At 43.0% G+C, this 15367-nt stretch overlaps 1 long non-coding RNA gene across 5 annotated transcripts in view; it reads left to right on the top strand.

Annotated features, from left to right (window-relative positions):
• The window catches only part of LOC145714898 (uncharacterized), a 516405-nt gene that overhangs the window by 301826 nt on the left and 199212 nt on the right, over window positions 1–15367 (top strand). For all 5 annotated transcript variants that reach the window (XR_014137034.1, XR_014137036.1, XR_014137037.1 and 2 more), the window contains one exon: window positions 6128–6352. This is a non-coding gene — a long non-coding RNA (uncharacterized LOC145714898). The remainder of the gene's footprint in view (window positions 1–6127; window positions 6353–15367) is intronic.

Here is a 15367-nt window from a genome sequence, read left to right as displayed (position 1 = left end):
GAATTTGGTTTGGACTCAAACTGTATACCTCTGGGTACAGTTCTACTGGTTTTGTGTCAAACTGAAGGGTGTAATTGGTTGGATCATCATGCTGCAGATGGTACAAACTAGAAGAGCAGTAAAGGTTGGCATGGTATTGACCTCTTGTATGAAAGTATTCTCACCATGAAACAAAGCCCAAATATATCATAGTCAGGTTTGAGAGAGCTCTCGTATTTTAACCTAAATGAACCACCTTATATTGCATTCAAGAAAATGGAATACAACCCAAAAAAGTTACATGCTGTGCTATAGGTTTCTTTTTTTTTTTCCTAAAAAAAAAAAAAAAAAAAAAAAGGCTGTAAATATGCATCACTGGCAGGACTCCCCCATGGACTAATGCAGTAGGACTTATCAGCAAACTGCCGTATGGGAGTGATTTGAGGGGCAGACAGAACAGTCTCCATAAAAAGTATGTTTTCCTTGTCTGATAAAATCCCACAAACATCTTTGAGTCTTCCTGAGTATATACTTGCCTTTCTGTTAAAATTCCAATATGCGCTATGAGCTTATTAACCACAGAGCCAGAATCCGAAAGTATAGGGGACATTCTGGCTCATTGAGAACAGGACTTTTTTTTTTTACTTTTATTTTAAACCCTGAAGCATTTTTATAAACTGGCGTATTGCATAAAACCCTAACGGAGAGACCTATAAAAACAGAGCTGTTCAATTTCAGTTGGAAGGGCCAGTCCGTCGTATTCACGTAAAGTACTGTATGGGTGGTTCCCCTTCTCCATGATGCATAAAATGGCACCTGCCCTTGGGGTTGATCCTCACCCCTTTGGGTGTTCATGGGAACAACTCTGTGCAACCCTGTGGCTCCCTCATATACAAAAGGGAAAACCACTGACTCCAGACTCACTTCTGTATTTTACCTGAAATGTGAGTAGGTGAATTATGAGGCAGGCATTCTTAAACAATCTTGCTATACACATGCATAAAGCAAGATGTGATACAGTACATAAACAGACATAAGTATACCTATACGAAAAATCTCATGGGCGTTTATTAGGAAAAAACGTTTCAAAAGTCTTCTTGGAGGGCGAGAATGAGAAAACAAAAATGTTTTTTGCTTGATTGCATAGAAGATAAGGTGCAGTGGGAAAGCCAGCTGCTTGGACAAGTTGGCCTCATGGAGACACCAGAGAGAAGAGGTATGTCCATGGGTCGGCTAGGATAAAAACAGAATGAATGAGTCATACAATTCTGAACTAACTGAGCAACGCAGAGCAAAAAGCTTTATTTTCCTTTAATATTTCCCTCAGCATGGTACATTGTAGGGTCTTTGTCCTTACCCTTAAACACATCTTGACCAGGGGCGCCTGGGTGGCTCAGTCGGCTAAGTGTCTGACTCTTGATTTTGGCTCAGGTCATGATCTCAAGGTTCATGAGATCGAGCCCCACATCAGGCTCTGCACTGATAGTGCAGAGCCTGCTTGGGATTCTGTCTCTTCCTCTCTGTCCCCTGCTCGCTCTGTCTCTCAAAAATAAACTTGAAACACACACACACACACACACACACACACACACACACACACACGACCCTGTCCTGTTGCTTTCCAGACATTTCCAATTATGAGAAAAAGTCTCATTTTTGTAATCAAGTCCCATTTTCTGGATTGAAAAAAGTCTCAACCAGTTTCAAATTTGGGACCAATACTAGGCTTCTCTTCTTTGCCCAGTCTGTAGCTCGGGGACATCCAGAAGAGAAGGGTATGTAGTTTGACTCTTCCCTCTGTCTTCTTCTTTCCCCCTTCACCTCTTACAGATTTAGGGCAGGGAAGAAAAGAATTTAAAGAAGGTGGAGAAACTGGCCCACTGAACTAGGCTTGCTCTTTCAGGGTTGTCTTTGCTTTTGTTGGCTAGGGGTCCGAGTTGACTTTGCGGCAGGTGTTTGAGTGTGGAATTCTGGTCTGCTCCAGACTTGCACCGGAGTTCTTGGAGGGACCCATGGGATCCTCAGCCCTGCACAGCCACCTGGTACAAGCAAGGCTTGCCTCCCATTGACCTTTCAAGCTCCCTTCCCAAGTGCCCTCCCCTCCAACAGTCTCCTACTGCTGGAGCTCTCTGGGTTTGTATCACTTGAACATATTCACGCAGAACAAAGCCTGGCGCCCTTTCTGATTGTCCAGGTAACGCAAGGAAAAACATATTCTTCTCACCAACTCCACTTGGGCAGTCTCTCTTTGATGTTGGCTACCCCAGACTTCTCCGGCCCTCAGAACTTTCCAGTTCATCAGCAGGCACCACTCGCCGTGTTCATGGTAGACCCTCAAACTCTCAGGGACATAGGCAAGGCTCCCAAGAGCTTTTCAACACATGTGGCCATGCTCAAATGGTAGGAAAAGAAGTCAAGTTCTGAAAGTCAGCAAGCATGTAGCTAAGAAGGAACGTGTCTGTCATTCCTCAACCCCTGGATTTTGGGGGATCACCCTCACATAAGATGAAATATCAGAAGTACTTTGCTCTCTACCTGATGCCATGAGCTGTCTGTTAGGTTGACGACCCGTTATAAGCAAACATTTACTGTTGTAACCAAATTCCCTTGAATTTCCAGTTTCCTTTTTTATGGCTTAGGGGTGGATGATGGGGAAGTTGTCACCGGGTCTGCCGTCCTTATTGTCAGTAATGGAAGAATGTGTCCTTCTTGTGAATGCGGGAGGACTGACTACTGCCCTCAGCCCCATTCAGCTTCCTGCTACAGTGACATGGGCATGTTGCCAAAGACTATTTTTCATGTCAGGCTTTGGGTAAAGGCATTTAACTGTGCATTAACAAAAATATTTTTTCACTCTCATTTAATTAATTGGGCCAACTGACTTCACTATGAATTTTAAAATCCAGTTTTTAAAAGCCTTCAGTATGCCACCTTGAAGCATTGGAGTTCACAAAGCTAATAAATTCTTAATTAGGGTAATAAAATCCAACTATGCCCCAACAAAGTAAATTCCTTTTTGAATCTAACATATTAGGTGAGTCTTTTTCAATGGAAACAAAGATGTTCCTGTTTGTCATGCAAAATAAATGAGGATTCCATCCCAAAGTAGCCAGGATGTAGAAGTAGAAACACCTTGGGGTGCCTGGGTGGCTCAGTCGGTTGAGCGACCGACTTCAGCTCAGGTCATGATCTCACGGTTCATGGGTCCTGGCCCCACATCGGGCTCTGTGCTGACAGCTCAGAGCCTGGAGCCTGCTTTGGATTCTGTGTCTCCCTCTCTCTCTGTCCCTCCCCTGCTCGCATACTCTCTCTCTCAAAAATAAATGAACATTAAAAAAAATATTAAACTTTTAAAAGTATTAAATAAAAAAGATTTACAAAAAATAAATTTAACCCATATTGTAAATAGTAAACACTGAAAACTGTGAGATATTAATGAAAGACATTGCACACATAAATAAATGGAAAGATATTCCAGGTTCCTGAATTGGAATGTTAATCCTGTTAAACTGTTCATAGTTCAAAAGCAATCTATAGATTCAATGGAATTTCTATCAAAATTCCAATGGTATTTACTTTACAGAGAGAAAAACCCTAAAACAAAACTGCAACAAATACAAATAGCCTCCGCAATCTTCAAAAAGAGCAAAGCTAGAGGCATCATACTTCCTTGAAAAAGGAAGAAAAGCATGCATGTGCAGGAAACCCAGCAGCACTGTAGAACATTTGCTTGTTTATTAAAAACCCAAAGGATTGTGGGGTGCCTGGGTGGCTCAGTCAGTTAAGCGTCCAACTTCAGCTCAGGTCATGATCTCACGGTTTGTGAGTTTGAGCCCCGCGTCGGGCTCTGTGCTGTCGGCTCAGAGCCTGGAGCCTGCTTTGGATTCTGTGTCTCCCTCTCTCTCTGCCCCTCCCCCACTCATGCTCTGTCTCTCTCTGACTCAGAAATAAATAAACATTAAAAAAAAGAAGAAGAAGTAGAAACACCTCTTCAAGGCATAGGGAAAGTCATGAGCTTTGCCGTGTCTGATCTCGAAACTCTGGTTCTGTACATTCTCCCGGTGGCCAGCATGTCATCAAGAAGCTGGCTTCTCTCGGCCACTCCATGATCTCTTTGACGGTGGCTGCCTCTGGTTGTCCCCAGCCTCAGTTCTCCCAGTACCAGATTTGTAGACAAAGATCTCCTGAACAGGACCCACCGCCTGAGAGCCACCAGGAATCTGTTGTTTGCACAACAGCCTTTAAACTTCTACACAGAGGACACTCACATTTTCTACTGCTTCTATCAGAAGCCACTGTGTCCCAAAAGTGGCAGAACTACCTCCGAGAGAACAGTGCAGTGAAAGACTCCGATCCCCATGCATGGACACCTGAGCATGAAATTCTAGGCATATTGTCAGAGACAGATTTGGAGAGAGCTTTCCTGAGGCCGCAGGGACCGCCCAAACCCATCACAGAATGGAATCTGCATCTTTCTTTGTAGTCCTCTGCTCCCAGATGTACCATTTGGATTCTTTTTCCCCTGTGTGTCCTTAGGTGTTTTCTTTTCTTTTCTTTTGTTTCTTAATCTGACTCTGACTATTAAGTTTGTTGATACGCAACAGTGTGCAATTTTCTTCTGTGCATAGGATTACTTGTTTACTTTGGGACAAAGAAGCTTATATTTTTGGTGGCTTGAAAGGCTCCCAAGAACAGAATGGGTTGACTATGGTTCATTGCTCACATCTCCCTGCTACAAGAGGAAAGGAGAGATGAGTTCAAGACCGTAGCTACGTACAGATATTATCACTTCACACAGGGCTCCTGTCGTACGTATGGTTCTTTAAAACAGAACTCCTCTCCTTACAGCGTGAAATGGTTCTCTGACATAGAAGTTCCTCTGTGTGAACGCGGCGAAGTGTCCAAGATCCAGGAAACACAACACTGTAGTGTGGCTGTTGCTGAGTCCCTATGCACTGTTTGCATAATTATCATACATCGTCTTATCTGTCCCATTGTCCCAGTAGAGAAATCACTCTTATTTGCTTCTTGGCCTCTTGGTTGCAACAACAGCTTATAACACCTGAACTGTGTTTCATAAGCTGATTCTTGTCGAAACCTCCCATGAAACTTCATCCCAGGGAATCAGTTTTTGAATTAGGAAGCTTTGTCAGAGGGTGGAAAAGTAAACCTTTCCTAATGGAGACCCCTGTTCACAAAGGAGCCTCTGAATCTCGTTAGAGAATTTCTCCTGGAATAAGATGAATCATAGGAAGATGATTTGCATGTGTTTCTGTGTCTTGATTATTTATTTCATATTAACCTCTATGTGTTTGGTATTTCTGGAAGTAAAGGCCAGAAAAAGTGTAATTTTAAGGAGATATAATTGTTATGGACAGGCGGAAGGGATACAGACATTTTCTTTAGAGAAAAAGACATTTTAGTTCTGAGTAAAAAGTGATTCTCCTTTTTCTGATGGAAAAGAGAAAAGAAAGGGAGCATACACAGAACAGCCAAATTGCTGTCACCCACCTCAACATTGGAGAATGCCTCCCAGGATTGTGAGTGAGGTCGCCCCAGAGCAGCAAGTTCTGTGCGACATACAACAGAGGGAAACACTTGGCGGGCCCTGAATATGGTCTCTTCAGAGTCCTCATAAATCAAACCAGATTTGCCTAAGATTGGGCATGGGAGAGGCCATGCTCAGACAAACCTACTTGCCAGTGCATTTTGTAGAATCGAATCCCTGCAGCTTGAACATGCTCTTAAATGTAAACGTTGGATGAGACAGAACCTGCTTTATGTTGTTCTAATTAGCAACCTGCCAAGCTTGATTGTTGATGGGATAAATGGGTCATCAACGTTTCATTGAAGTTTTTCATTTTTTAACGAGCAGCGGCTGGGGTGTGTGTGTATGTGTGTGTTTATGTGTTACTGTTACTTTGGTTTTTACTTCTTCAATATTTCTGGCGAAGGGTGTTGCCTCCAAATTGCAAATGGTTCCCATCAGCAGATTCTCTGCTGATTTGAGAAGTGTTCTTCCGAGGGACCATTTAAAGAGGTAAACTTCCATTTGAAGGAAAAGACTCTTGCACAAATCTTGGTCCTTAACCAAAGACCGAATAGGCGTAAATGGCTGCTAAATCTTTTTCCTTTTGCTATTTTTCAGGTATCCTGGCATCGGCAGAGTTCTCTTCCCCTCGTCTTTGGAAAGTTTTGCAAGCTGGGCCCCTCCTGTGTGTAGCCAACAATGATGTTTTGTGTCTTCATCCCGTTTGAAGGGCCTGGCACACAAACAGCCCAGCCTATTCATTCCTAGAGCAATTTTACATATGCAAGACCGAAGCCAAGATTAATGTCTTCATCCTCGACGTGCTCATTCAGACACGTTCTGGTAAGTGCAAACACTGGGATCTTTCACACGAGAAGTGGGGTTCCTGATCGATACGTCTGGCCTTGCTCACATAGCCACCTCTTTGTTGCAACTCAATCATCCAAATGGATAGTTAATAGAAGGACATTTGTTTTGTCCATCTGGAGTTCCTCCAGTGGGACAGAGATGGCGTCACCTGCCCGGGGGGTCATGTTGGCTCCCTACTGGGGCAGGGGTAGTGCCAAGCTCGAGAGAATCCCCCACATTGACTCCCCGACTCCCCAGCCAGCAGCCTCAGACCAGCATCTCATTGGAAAGGGAACTCTAGACCTCTGCATTTTCACCGGCCAGACACTCTGAATACACTCTGTGTCCTCAGCCCTGGCACTTCTTCATAGAGCTCTTTGAGCGTTTGAATGGAGGTGCTGGAGAAGTGCCCTTTCATTTGCCGCGAACACGAAGGTCATGCAAATGCGTGTCACCAGAGGTGTGCAGGTGGGACCAGACGTAGTGGGCGACACGGCAGGGGGGACCGGACACACACCAGGTAGGGATGAACAGCTGCATTCAGTCCAGCAGGCGAGAGGTGGCTTGGAGACACGGGCAGGAGGTGTGCCAATGACAGGGTGGCCTTCTGGGTGTCCCCGCTGAGACACGGTCACACAGGGGAACCAATAAAGAGCCCGAGTGGGTTAGAGTTGCCATGCCACTGATTTTGCACAGAGCTGTTTTTAAAGGGACCGGTGACTCGCCCCAGCTTCTGTGGCCCCACAGTGAAAAACATAAAAGTCATATCCGATGCCTGACACAGACTTAGCAGGATTTCTTTCTTTCCCATTTATTTTATGGTGATTTCCTAATTTTTACATTTCAACGTTCCCTTCTTCCAACAACACAGCAACCTCTATTCTACTTCAATTGTACTTTATTATTTAAAGTCATGGTTTAAACTCAGGATAGTCTGACCCTGATCCCATTCTCGGGATCTGGTTCACCTAAAGATATAAATAGTCAGTTATCCGACTTTTTTACTTTGGGATCCTGTTTGAAATAACTTTTTCTCCAAAAAAATTATCAGAAACTTTAACGTACATCTATCCTGATGGTTTCATGCTTTATATATATATGTATATCCTGACGGTTTAATAATATATTAAACAAAATACTGGGAAATTCTCAGCTAAGCCTCCATTTAGTAAATATTCTATAGAAAATAAGTACTTGTTAGGTACAGAAGCACACTGACCAGGGGCGTCTCTTCCTATGTTTCTTTTTCTCTGAAATAACACCCACTATGAAAGGTACAGAAACATAATTTGTTTTGTTTTGTTTATCTTATTTTTTATTTTTTAAAAGTTACATCCAAATTAGTTAGCATATAGTGAGACAATGATTTCAGGAGTAGATTCCTTAATGCCCCTTACCCATTTAGCCCATGCCCCCTCCTACAACCCCTCCCGTAACCATCAGTTTCTTCTCCATATTTAAGAGTCTCTTCTCTTTTGTCCCCCTCCCTGGTTTTATATTATTTTTGTTTCCCTTCCCTTATGTTCATCTGTTTTGTCTCTTAAAGTCCTCATGTGAGTGAAGTCATATGATTTTGGTCTTTCTCTGACTCATTTCACTTAGCATAATACCCTCCAGTTTCATCCACATAGTTGCAAATGGCAAGATTTCTTTCTTTTTGATTGCAGAGTAATACTCCATTGTATATATATACCACATCTTCTTTATCCATTCATCCATCGATGGACATTCGGGCTCTTTCCATACTTTGGCTATTGTTGATAGTGCTGCTATAAACATGGGGGTGCCTGTGTCCCTTCGAAACAGCACACCTGTATCCCATGGATAGATGCCTAGTAGTGCAATCGCTGGGTCGTAGGGTAGTTCTATTTTTAGTTTTTTGAAGAACCTCCATACTGTTTTCCAGAGTGGCTGCACCAGCTTGCATTCCCACCAACAATGCAAAAGAGATCCTCTTTCTCCGCATCCTTGCCAACACCTGTTGTTGCCTGAGATGTTAATGTGAGCCATTCTGACAGGTGTGAGGTGGTATCTCATTGTGGTTTTGATTTGTATTTCCCTGATGATGAGTGATGTGGAGCATTTTTTCATGTGTCAGTTGGCCGTCTGGATGTCTTCTTTGGAGAAGTGTCTATTCATGTCTTTTGCCTATTTCTTCACTGGATTATTTGTTTTTTGGGTACTGAGTTTGAGAAGTTCTTTATAGATTTTGGATACTAACCCTTTATCTGATATGTCATTTGCAAATATCTTCTCCCATTCTGTCAGTTGCCTTTTACTTTTGCTGATTGTTTCCTTCACTGTGCAGAATTTTAATTTTTTTAATGTTTTTATTTATTTTTGAAGGTGAGAGAGAGAGAGAGAGCATGAGTGGAGGAGGAGCAGAGAGAGAGAGGGAGACACAGAATTCGAAGCAGGCTCCAGGCTGTGAGCTCTCAGCACAGAGCCCAATGCAGGGCTCAAACTCACAAACCGTGAGATCATGACCTGAGCCAAAGTCGGACACCTAACTGACTGAGCCACCTAGGCACCCCCAGAAGCTTTTTATTTTGATGAGGTCCCAGTAGTTTATTTTTGCTTTTGTTTCCCTTGCCTCCGGAGACGTGTTGAGTAAGAAGTTGCTGTAGCCAAGATCAAAAAGGTTTTGCCTGCTTTCTCCTCGAGGATTTTGATGGCTTCCTGTCTTACATTGAGGTCTTTCATCCATTTTGAGCTTATTTTTGTGTATGGGGTAAGAAAGTGGTCCAGGTTCATTCTTCTGCATGTCACTATCCAGTTTTCCCAGCACCTCTTGCTGAAGAGACTGTCTTCATTCCATTGGATATTCTTTCCTGCTTTGTCAAAGATTAGTTGGCCATACGTTTGTGGGTACATTTTTGGGTTTTCTATTCTGTTGCATTGATCTGAGTGTCTGTTCTTGTGCCAGTACCATACTGTCTTGATGATTACAGCTTTGTAGTATAGCTTGAAGTCTAGGATTGTGATGCCTCCTCTTTGGATTTCTTTTTCAAGATTGCTTTAGCTATTCGGGGTCTTTTCTGGTTCCATACAAATTTTAGGATTATTTGTTCTAGCTCTGTGAAGAATGCTGGTGTTACTTTGATAGGGATCGCATTGAATATGTAGATCGCTTTGGGTAGGATCGACATTTTCACAATATTTGTTCTTCCGATCCAGGAGCATGGAATCTTTTTCCATTTCTTTGTGTCTTCTTCAATTTGTTTCATAAGCTTTCTATAGTTTTCAGCATATAGATTTTTCACCTCTTTGGTTAGATTTATTCCTAGGTATTTTATGTTTTTTTGTGCAACTGTAAATGGGATCGATTTCTTGATTTCTCTTTCTGTCACTTCATTGTTGGTGTATAGGAATGCAACTAGTTTCTGCGCATTGATTTTATATCCTGCAACTTTGCTGAATTCATGAACCAATTTTAGCAGTTTTTTGGTGGAATCTTTTGGGTTTTCCATATAGACTATCATGCCATCTGCAAAGAGTGAAAGTTTGACCTCCTGGCCGATTTGGATGCCTTTTATTTCTTTGTGTTGTCTGATTGCAGAGGCTAAGACTTCCAATACTATGTTGAATAACAGTGGTGAGAGTGGACATCCTTGTCTTGTTCCTGACCTTAGGGCGAAAACTGTCAGTTTTTCCCCATGGAGGATATTAGCATTGGGTCACTCATATATGACTTTTATCATCTCAAGGTATGCTCCTTCTATCCCTACTTTCTTGAGGGTTTTTGTCAAGAAAGGATGCTGTATTTTGTCAAATGCTTTCTCTGCATCTATTGAGAGGATCATATGGTTCTTGTCCTTTTCTTTTATTGATGTGATGAATCATGTTAATTGTTTTGCAGATATTGAACCAGCCCTGCATCCCATGTATAAATCCTACTTGGTTGTGGTGAATAATTTTTTTAATGTGTTGTTGGATCCGGTTGGCTAATATCTCATTGAGGATTTTTACATCCATGTTCATCAGGGAAATTGGTCTGTAGTTCTCCTAATTTGCTTTTTATAAATTATCTGCCTAAGGGATGGAGAAATAGCCGTCGTTTGGAGAGCACCACTAAGGCCGGGGACAGGGTCTAGTTCTGTCTGTACAGTCTCTATTTCAGCCACCCAACTCTGCTGTCTGAGCACATAGGCACCCGGAGATACGTAATTTGTAAAAACAATACACAACAGGTGTGCCTGTGTTCCAGCAAACCTTTATTTCCAAAACTCGATGGGGCCCAAATCGTAGTTATCTATTCCCTACATGATGCCATTATCACTCTGTAGGAGAATACCCTGCTCTGTTTGCCCTTGGATCTGTCCACACCTCCCATCTTTGTAGTGTGCTGCACCATGGAAAAGGCTCTTTTCCCTCCTGTGCTGTTCCTCATAAATTCCAAAACGGAAAATCACCTTTGTAAGTTTCTGCCGTCATCATACTTTGTGACAAGGTCAGTCTTGTTATGTCAGACATTTATTATCCTGTTTGAAAGTGCCTATTAGAAAAGACTGCATTGTGGTTTTATTGGAGGAAGAAGGCCTTCAGGCATGATCCCTGGAGAGATTAGAGAATGGGCACCTCATGAAAATGTGTGTTTATTGCAAACGCAGGGTGAGCTAGTCAGACCCAGAAATCAGGATAATGAGAAGTGGCTACTGTTGGAAAAGAGGAAAGGTGCTTCTTGCCTCCAGGATTTGAGAAAGAGAAAAGATGGTCATTCCTGTCCACAGTTATTCTGCTCAAAAGGGTGACGTATGCAGCTCCTTTTGTGTGAATAAACACCGTTGTAAATTTGCATGACTCAGGGAGGAATTTCAGTTAGCCATATTCCTGCTTACAGGTGATGTGTTTTCAGTTTTAAACTTTGGCAACAAGATAAACCTTCTCTGCTGGAGTGACATGAAGGGGCTGATAGGGTTCAAAGTGAAATTTGTGTCTCTGTGTAAGGGGCCCCTTTCCTTCTGGCACGCAGGAGAGTGTTCCTTCTGGTTGATGAGGCTCGATGCTGTAGATATCTAATATTAAACATGAGGACACCGAATATTCAGATCGATCTGAAATCAAGAAGTCAAGAGGAAACAAAAAGTCCAGGCACCCTTTGTGTCCAAACATGGAATGGCTTGATAGGTTCCTTCATTTTCCTTCAGGGATCTCTGCTAATTGGTATTAATTATTCATTTTGCCTTTTCCATCCATCCACTAAGAACCTAGTAGTCTCTGTAGCATACAAGTCTATCATTAAATTTCACTCAGCAGCAGTAATTCTCTGGCTAATGTTTTGTGAGCACTTGGTAAGTTCTGGGTGATGATGCCTTGCAGATGTTCATGAATGACCTCATTGCATCTTGTCTGTATAAACATGGGATGGGTTCTATCATAATCACTGTGTAGACGATGGCAGTGGGTTGCTCAGGGTCACTGGTTTGGATCAAGGATTTGAGTCAGAATAGTTCGACTTTGTGAACCTAGGGCTGTAAAGGTTGATATCAAGGCCAGGAGGATTCTGCTTTCGTCTCATGGAGCTTGGGGTTTCAGGAAGCAGCAAAGAACAAGGGAAGCTGTGTGCCTCTTTGCTTTTGATCCACCAGGTTATCTCGGGAGCAGAGGGTCAACTTTGTGAGGAGGCTCGAGCCATTATTGGGAATTGCATGAGTTACCTATCATTGTGTAACAGACAGAACAGCATAAAACACATATGCGGTCTTGCAGTTCCCATGGGGCCAGAGCGTGGGCGTGACTTAGCCGAGTCCCCTGCTAGGGTCTCACATGGCTTCTGTTGAGGTGTCAGCTGGTGCTCCCATCTCGTCTGGAAGGGTGGCTGGGGCAGGATCTGCTTCTAAGCTCCCTGAGGTTGTTGGTCGAATCTGGTTCCTTGTGGTGGTGGAATTCAGGGCAGAGCTGAAAATGCAGAATAGTAACCTAGAGGTTCCAGTTTCAGAAAAGGAGCTACCACCCTCTGGCTGGGCACATGGAGCAGAGAGGTTGGGATTATTGTTTTAAGTCTCTAAATTTGTGGTAGTTGGTTACGCAGCAATAGGGAAGTAAATAGCATCGCAAAATGAACAGAATGTAAAAGCACAGCTTGGTGTGAAAATGAGCACATAGAAAGGGATATAGATAAATGTTGTTTACATAAACGTGAAACACTATGAAAATATGTCATAAAAAGTGGTGAGCAAATAGCTCATAGGGCACATGTTACATAGTTGCCGATGAGACAGGAAGGGGATACAGGTGAAAGGGAGCACATCGTGAAGGACAGAGGATCTCTACGTGGACCAGTGCGGTCACGTGCCATGATCACAGAGTGTCCAAGGTAATTTACCCAGTCTCCTGCACCAGAGATTCAAGGGCAGGGTGTGTTTTAAACTATCACTTAATGTATTTTTCTCAGAAGGTGGTTAAAGCAAAAGTAAACAGAAGGATGCCCCCCACCACCTTGTACATATGCTTAAACTGTTAGGATAGAATTATTTCGGCGGCCAAATCATTGTTCCCTGGAATTTTGCCAACCTAAACATTTACACACTGCTTCTCATAGCTGGATAATTACTCCGTACCTTATTAACTGTACCCTTTTTTCCCCTGTGTGGATGCTATCATGATTTCTGCACTGTTAGTCTGGGCAGGAAATGGCGTCAAGAAGCAATTGTCTTGTAAACTTGAGAGTCATGAAAAATGAATATGCGTTGGGTAGTGATGAGAGGAACTTCTCATCACAAATTCCAGACTTGGAAAGCGAGTTCTCTGTCCAGGCTTGATTATCCTCACCTATTTATTGAAGTCATCACAGCTAGATTTGTGTATGCATTTGTTACCTTTAATTAGGCTCCTCTCCTTCCACTGTGTTGGGGGAAACCAGAGGAAGCCAAAGCAAACATGCCGGGACTCTGAATTTGGTGATGATGGCACTCTTCACGGAGACACTATGGTTTCTCATTTTGAACGAGCAGTTGCTTCCCTGGCCTTCTTTGTTACGCGATGTTGGGTAGAGCATTGTCTGCAGGCCATGACCTCATCACAAGAAGACATCTGAGAAGATGAACAAACAGTGTGTGCCTGTGATTTCCTTTCCACACAGAAGCTGAGAAGCAATGAATGCATTTGAACCTCTCGAAATCCCTTTTATGTGCAGCTCTCAGGAAATAGGGTAGCCCCTTGTCATCATTAGTGATGTTTTGGAAACCCAGGTCTCTTAAAACTCCTGGGTCTTCATCATTGATGCCTTGACCACCGTGACCCACTTACGAAGTCTAGGTGCAGATTCAACGTGAGTTCCCCACTGTCACATTTGGAATCCTTGGACCCGCAGAAGCCACAGGAAATCTTCCAAATGGCTTGTTTATCACATCTGGTGTCTTGACCTGACGTAAGACCAGAGGAGGTGCGAATACAGAGTGCTAGCTTTCATTGACAAAAATAACTTCAGTGATTAAAGATACGTCCATTACCAGTAAGACAGAGCTTGAGGTCACTTTTTTTGGATCTGATGTTAGTTCAGAGTGAGAGACAAAAACCCAGATAATATGTGAATGCAACGTCCCTTTTTATTCTCTCAGAATATAGTAGGCATTGTGCTTGGCACACACAAAATAAAAGTAATATGAAAAGTGAAAGGTCCTCCTCCATATAACCCCACCATAGTCTTCCGTGGGGTGACTCATATGAAAACAAATAAAACCAAAGCGATCATTGCGCTCCATGCACATATGTTTAAGGTGAAGAGAAAAACATGTGGGGATACATAGTCACAGACAAGTTTACTTCAGAAATGGTTTTGAGGGGCGCCTGAGTGGCTCAGTCGGTTGAGCATCTGACTTTGGCTCAGGTCATGATCTCATGGTTCATGGGTTTGAGTCCCGTGTCGGGCTCTGTGCTGACAGCTCAGAGCCTGGAGCCCACTTCGGATGCTGTGTCTCCCTCTCTTTGCCCCTCACCTATTCATGCGTGCTCTCTCTCTCTCTCTCTCTCTCAAAAACAAATAAACATTAAAACCATTTTTTTAATGGATTGGAGCCAATCCTTAAATATAAATAGTTGGCCAGGGAAATGGTTTTTAAGGTGGCAGGAGACATAGCTATATTACTCATGGGCATTTCTCTAGCACTAGAAACTTAGTGATAATTATGTGTGTCTGTGGCACAAAACATACAGGCAGGCACACGGCAAACTAGAGAGGTAGTTTGATAGGCCAGTTCGTGAAACATAGGCTGTGCCATAAAAATCCACGTGGACTTGATCTTTATTGCCAGTCGGCAACAGTGGAAGAACAGTAAACCAGAGAATTGCAGTCAGATTTGCACTCTAGCGTGGCTGTTTTATGGACAGTCTGGAGGATGCGGTAGAGAAAGAGGCGGACGACCTGGCTAGGCTGGACAGCAGAGAGGTCACAACTACAAGTGCCCTGTGTGCATGGGCACCAGAGGACAGAAAGAGACATCCCGTGCAAACTCTGCAAATACATGCATCCGTACACGTTTAGGTCTGATTAACAGGACTTGGAGACTGTTTAACTTTGTTATAGAATGTTATAGAATGACTTACAAGTCCATGATTAAGGCCACAGGTTATCAGAAGACTAAAGGAATGTCTCCTTCCCTGAGTCTGACCCAAGTAAGGAACAGAAGAGGGTTGACATGTATGTATGATGCAGGGGCTGGCAGTGAAGGAGTCAGTCAGATGTAGGATACAAGGAGTGTGAGACATCTGTTGGCCAGCGAGTAGAGACACCTTGTTGGTAGATTGAAATATGGATCTGGAAGTGAGAATGAAGTTATAAATGGATTTAGAAGGCAAGCATGTTGAGGAAGGAGGAAAGACGTGTGTGGGCATACCTGTAAATTGTGTAGCAGGATGATGGGAAGACCAGCAGGGACGTCAACCAAATACCCAAGGACCACACATTCTAGCGAGATTACTTTAGTCCATTAAGGTCAAACACCTACTTCTTTTCGTAGGAAATACAATTCTGATACCATCAACAATCTTTCCGTAAACTCTGCTCTTGGT

The sequence above is a fragment of the Panthera onca genome, chromosome Y (genome assembly GCF_046562875.1).
Source record: "Panthera onca isolate mPanOnc1 chromosome Y, mPanOnc1 haplotype 2, whole genome shotgun sequence".
NCBI lineage: Eukaryota > Metazoa > Chordata > Mammalia > Carnivora > Felidae > Panthera > Panthera onca.
This window is presented reverse-complemented; position numbering and strand designations above follow the sequence as displayed.